The 6,681-nt window shown below is 42.7% G+C and overlaps 1 pseudogene; it reads right to left on the reverse strand.

Moving 5' to 3' along the window:
- Nucleotides 1–702: 702 nt before the first annotated feature.
- On the reverse strand, nucleotides 703–4,327 carry LOC112670844 (replication factor C subunit 5-like; annotated as a pseudogene).
- Nucleotides 4,328–6,681: the final 2,354 nt, after the last annotated feature.

Consider the following 6,681-nt stretch of genomic DNA (forward strand, 5'->3'; position numbering starts at 1 on the left):
AGCACTTGGAGGTTTAGAGTCTGGCCCGAGCCCATCTCCCTCCGTACATTAAGAAGGGAGTACTATACAGCCTTGCCCCCATGGCCATACAGTGACACTTCACTGTCCCCGCCACAATTAGGAATCTGCTAGCATCAGAAAAATTAAAAGACGTTTTTAAAGTAAGAGAACTGAGCACATTTATAAGAGTATAATAGTTTGGGCCAGAAATCTGTTAAACCCTATTTAGAACAGACACAGACTGTGAGGCAGATGAAGGTTTAGACGCTGGATTGTGGAGATGCTTTGTTTACCTGGAGTTAGGAGGCAACGGCACCATGGAGGCTTTGGAAGCCCTTAAGTTCTCGAGCAAAATACGGGAGGGCAATTTCCTGCCATCCAAGCAACTGAATGGTAAAAGCCTTAAGGCTTAACAACAACAAAAACCCACACACAACTTTTTGCACTTTCTTTTTCCCTGTAAAAACACAACCGGCAGCACAGTAAGACAGCTGTCTGTTCTGATGGTTTTATACCTGCTCCAAATAGCCACAGACACGGTACTTTTTCAACCTTTGCCCACCGGTGCCGGGGACAGAGGTTCCCACAATTCGGGGCGACTGGCCTCACTACCCAGCCTGGGCAGCATATTAGCCCGTGACTCAGTTTCCTGTTCTCCAATCACCACAGGGCCTGCCAACTGGCCGTGAACAGGCTCAGCCTCTAAGCCTCTGTGACAGTCAGGTCCCTGGTGACCTGGAAAATGGCAAGAAGAGCTCTCAGCTGAATCTTCTCCTGGATACCAACAGAAAGTCTGTACTTTGTGTCTGTCTTTTTGGTCAGTAAATGTGCTCGAAGCGAAGGTGGGAAGTCAACTCTGTGCACAAAAAGTTCTTTCTGTCAGGCTACCATGTAGCACCAAACCCCTCAGCGTTTTCAACTCCCTAACATTTCTGTAGGCTGTGGGGAAGCCTGGAGTCAGCGTGCAGGCCAGGATGTCAACAATGTTTGACCTGAGGGGGTGCCCGGCACAGGGGTGCACCATTCCCTCTGTCACCTTCCCAAAGGTGGGAAGTCAACTCTGTACACAAACAAGTGTCTCTCTGTCGGGCTACCACGTAGCACCAAGCCCCTCAGCGTTTTGAACTCCGTAACATTTCTGTAGGCTGTGGTGAAGCCTGGCTTCGTGGTGCAGGCCAGGATGTCAGCAATGCCTGACCTGAGAGGGTGCCCGGCTCAGGGGTCCACCGTTTCCTCTGTCACCTTCCTGAAGGCCATATGGGTGCTCCGCAACATGGTCAGAGGCCTCCGCATAGCTCCGCTGGAAAGGGTCACCCGTGGTTTCATCCCGTCCTCACCGAGGCCCACTTTCTGCTCCCCTACCACGTGTTCTGGGTGGGGAGCCATGAGCTCTGGGGTCAGGGGACCGCATGGAATCTCTGCACCGGGCAGCAAGGCCAGGATGATCTTTGACAGTCGTCACCCCTGAGGCCGAGTGAGTATTCTTGGTGAACTTCTCCAGCACTCTCCTCAAGGCATTCCAGTATTTTTGTCTACACTTCCTTTCCTCTAAGTCATTCTCGAATGGACTACAATTACACTTTTGTTTCCTCTGTTGTACCCAAATTCCTATTAGCAAGATTATAATAAACCTCCACATAGATAGACCCAATGATGAATGCCCGGTCCTCGTTTTAATTGACCTGTTTTGATCACTCCCCCTTTATCTGAAACACTTCCTTCAAGATCCCACTTTCTCTGGATTTTTCTTCTACGTCCCTGCTCCCCCTCCTCAGTCTCTTTGACTCCATGCGACTACTTTCCTGACCTCTAAACACTGGAGTGCCCCGAGACTATGTCCTCAGACTTCTTTTCAATTTTTGTTGGGGTCTACAGAGTCAAGTCATGGAAACTCCTCTGGCTTCATTTCCTACACAATCCTTTGCTCACGCCTCTCGAGACATACTGCCCTCTTTGTGTTCCTCTAGTACCATGAACTCATTCCTGCCCCATAGCCTGGGCCCTTGCTACTCCCAGTGCCTGGAACCCTTCCTACTCACAAATCTGCATGACTCTCTCTTTCATTACATTTAGGTCTTTGCTGAAATGTCACTGACTCCAAACACCCTATATGAAATCACATAAACACAATTATCTCATCACTCTCCACCCTAAAGTAGGGTGATTATTTTAGTTCCTTTGCACTCATCACCATCAGACTAATATAAATTTATTTGTTGTCTATCCCCATCCACTAGGATACAAACTCCATGAAAACAGGAATTTTTGTCTCCGTAATTCACTGCTTTATCCCCAGCACTTAGAACAGTGTTTCACATAAAATAGGTGCCCCCTTCCTCCAAATATTTGTTGCATAAGTACTGCCTGGTGCAATTACTCAGAACTACAACCTTTGCTTCAGGAGATTGAGCTAGGATTACTTGGAATGATTTAAAAAATCAAACTGCAACATCCACATTTTTCTCTAGAATAATCCTGCAAGTGTGAATACTTGGCAAAGACTTTTTAAGACTTTTTTTTTGTTGTTATGGATATTACACCTAAACTCTAATTTGGTAGTATATTAGTTAGGGCTCTCCAAAGAAACAGAACCAATAGCATAGAGAGAGATCGAGACAGAGAGATAATTTATTTTAAGGAATTGACTCATGTGATTATAAAGGCTTGGCAAGACCAAAATCTGATGGGTAAAGTTGGTGGGCTGAAGACTCAGGGAAGAGTTATAGTTTGAGTCCAAAGACAGAACTCTTTCTTGCTAGGGTGAGAGGTCAGTCTTTGTTCTATTAAGGTTTTCATCTGATTGCATGAGGCTTTCCCACACTATGGAGGGTAACGTGCTTTATTCAAAGTCTACCAGTTTAAACGTTAATCTCACCCAAAAGATACCTGTACAGAAACATCCAGAATAAATGTTTAACCAAAATGTAGACACTGTGGCCTAGTAAAGCTAATACATAAAATTAGACATTAGGTTATTTCAAATATAAATTTTTTGAATTTGCTTGCTTTGTCCCTGCACTTATCTATAAACTCCCTGGGTACATTGGTTTTCAGGAAAGCAGGTGATTAATAAATATCTTGTTGTTATGTTGTTTTTGTTTGTTTGTTGTTTTTCAGTAGACTCCATACCCAGCGTGGAGCCCAATATGGGGCCTGACCCTGAGATCAAGATCTGAGCCGAGATCAGGAGTGACATATTTAACCGACTAAGCCATCCAGGTGCCCCCCAGGATTGATAAATATGAGGTGACTTTCATATAATGAAGCCAAGGCAACATAATGAACAAAAATCAAAAATTTACTTTCACCTTTAAAGGTCTCCAGAAACTGTCCTGTTAAATTGCTCAGTTACTTTTATAAAAAAGGTCACTGTCGATTTTTATATCCTTTACACAAGCTAAGAGATAAGTATAGAAAGTCCTCCAAACAACCACTTCCACTGGAGGTGGCCTAACAGAATCTGGGTTCTTTGATGGACAACGACCTAGAATATCATTGTTACATAAGGCTTTTCTTGGCTTGGAGAGACATGTGAAGCCATAAGCCCTGGGTAAAAATCTTAAGCTCTACAAAAAGTTGGCAAAGAGACTATGATCATTACAAATTGTAAAATTTTAGCAACTGTTGTGATCAATGCAAACCACATGGGTTTAGAGATCATTGTAAAGCCTGTAGATGCCCAAAATGAGAGGGTGTGTGTGGGTCTATGGGTGTATATGGTGGGCATGTGCCTTTCTATTTTTTTTTTGACAACAGTGCTCTTGAGCATTGATGTCATCTAGCATTTTGTAGTTAACCCCTAAATGGTGAGATATCACAGGATAAGGCAATGGCTTGTAGTCATTTCATATGCCAGCATAGATTTGGAACTCAATAAATGCTTGACTGTGAATAACTAACTAACCAAATAAGACAGTTTAAAGTCTTCATGTGGTTAAGTCCAAGGCCATGAACTGCATTTTCTCAGTAGTTGATACAGTGTTTTAGCAATGGCTAAACTGTCTTTTGTCAAGGCAAAAAATTTGACTAACCTTTTAATGGACTAGAAGCTCTTACTTTGTTTTTTGTATAGATTTAGCAAGAACTATTAAAATATGGGGTCAAGAAAACATTAACAGTAAAAATATAGCTATTCTAACAGATTGACACCAGTAGCTCTAATTTCATATTTCTATTTTTTCACTGGGATTCCTGACAAATTCAGTTATCAGCTGAGGTGATCCTGCCCTTTCAGATTTAAATAAAGTTGGTTTAAATTCTTTGTTCTCTGTCCTGTGGTAAGTCTAACAACTCTCCCTGATACTTGCACAAAGGCCTTCAGGATCATGTTTCTATAATTATATCTGCTCTGAGTTCCCACTTCTGCTGACCTCCTCGTGCCCTTTGGTCTGGCCTCCCTGCCCCCACTCTTGTACTAACCCAGATGTGGACTGGAGCCCCATTTTCTTCTTGAGAAAATCACACAGATGAGACATTTGAGCGTGTAGCAGGCTTTACCAAAGATATTGGGAAACAGAGGTTAAATCACAGCAAGGTGAACAACTTAAATTTTATAAAGCTTGAACCACTCATTGTGGATTTTCCTCTAGTACCTCCCACCCACACCCGTGCTCCCTTCCATTCTCTTAGATAGTCTGAAACCAACAACAGCAAGACTGCCTAAAGGGTCTGATGCTGGCTGTTATAAGTTTTTTTCATCCATATCTGGAAAGGTGACATGGGAAACTCCAATTCTCTGTCTCTGTCTCTCTCAACTTGGATCAGCATGTGCCAAAATACTGATGGACTTCTTGCAGTTTTTGCAATTTTATCCTTTTCCTGATTCCATGACAAACATCACTTTAAAAAAAATCACCTTTTAAAAGTTGAATGTCCTTTTAAAAATTCTACATTTATATTCTTATAGCTGTAAGTAGATCCTGGTGTAAACTTTTTGTAAGCTGAGAAGCAGTTAGAGAGTCTGAACTGATTTATAGACAGACTTTTATTTCCTAAATATTACCTAATCTACTGTAACAGTTCTCTGCTTACATTATTTAAATTGTTCTATATCCAGAAAACTAGAAAGCAGAGACTCAGTGTCATACTGGAAAATTCCAGAAGTATCAAATTATAAAGTAAATATACTTGGATTTGTACCTCCCTCAGTACATGAGGACTATTTGGGTGGTACCTTGAACAGCATTATTAACAGTTAGTTATGGGTAAATCCAAAGACCTTGGTTTAATGGTTGCTCAAAATAAAACTTTTTCATTGGAGCCAAAAGTACATTTTAAGAAGTAATGTGGTGGAACATTTGGATCCAGATGGAGCTTTCGGTTCCTCAGAGAATTCATTTCCTTTATTTTGACAAAAATATACTTAAATGTTCACTGTGTGCCAAACACTGTGTTAAGTTAAGCTGTATATGAATTAAATAATTTAGTTGTCGCCACCAGCATAGGGGTAGCTATTTTTATCTCCATCTTACATATGAAAATGCTGAGGTTCGAGAAGGTTGAGTAACTTGGCCAAGATCACAAGATGCTGACACATCCAGGTGTATCAGACAGGGTGCTGGCAAGAGATGGTTGGCACGTAGAAATAAGATAATTGAGGAGAGTTTAATAAAGGAAGTGTTAGTCGGGGTGTGGGCAGAAGTAAGCAGGACCAGCAAGGAATGGTGAGCCATACACGGGCTAACAACAGTGGGGGCCATTACCACCTCTAGACCTCCAGGACCACGGGGAAGGAGTGCTCACCAGAACTCAGAGAGACCTGTAGCCGCAGGAGAGGGAATAGTCAAGAGAAGCTGTAATATGAGGTAGAAGAAAGCAGGCACTGCCAAACTGGGGCCCAAAGGGATGGGGATTGACCGAATCAATTCCTCAAGTTCTCATCATACCTCCTGATCTGCTAGTGCAGGCTATTGACCAAAGTCAACCTTTAGGCAGAGGTCAAAGGCACCTGAGTGGTACAGTTCATAAAGATGAGTCTCCTTGAAGAGTAGAAACGTAATCAATGTGAATCCTTCTTCCTCTTGGATGGTAGATCATGAGCTTCCCATCACATGATCTAAATTCCCAGGTTGTGGGTGTCTGGGTGGTTTGGCAGTTGAGTGTCTGCCTTCAGCTCAGGGCATGATCCCAAAGTCCCAGGATCGAGTCCCACATCGGGCTCCCTGCATGGAGCCTGCTTCTCCCTCTGCCTGTGTCTCTGCCTCTCCCCCTCTCTCTCTCTCTCTCTGTCTCTCATGAATAAATAAATCTTTACCAAAAAAAAAATTTCCAAGTTGCAATGATTGAAGGGCCACAGCCTTCTCATCAAAGTAATAGGGCTGTGCATGATTTGAAATGTAAATCTCTGAATTGTAACAGCTGATGGGAGTCCATGTCAGTAATTTCCCAAGCTTTCCATTATCTGTGTTTTGTTAAAACAGAAGCACCAAGAGATCGTCCTCTGGTGATATGGACTGGATGTTTGTGTGTCCCTAGATTCATACACTGAAATCCTAATCACCAACGGGATGGTATTAAGAGGGGGGCCTTTGGGAGGTAATGGGGTCACGAGGGTGGGGACTTCAGGAATGGGCTTGGTACCCTTATAAAAAAAAACAAAAACATGAGAACCCTTGCTTCTTCTCATCGTGCTCTCCATCATGTGAGGATACGGTAAAAAATTGACAGTCTGAACAAAAAAAA

The sequence above is a fragment of the Canis lupus genome, chromosome 14 (genome assembly GCF_003254725.2).
Source record: "Canis lupus dingo isolate Sandy chromosome 14, ASM325472v2, whole genome shotgun sequence".
NCBI classification, from domain to species: Eukaryota; Metazoa; Chordata; class Mammalia; order Carnivora; family Canidae; genus Canis; species Canis lupus.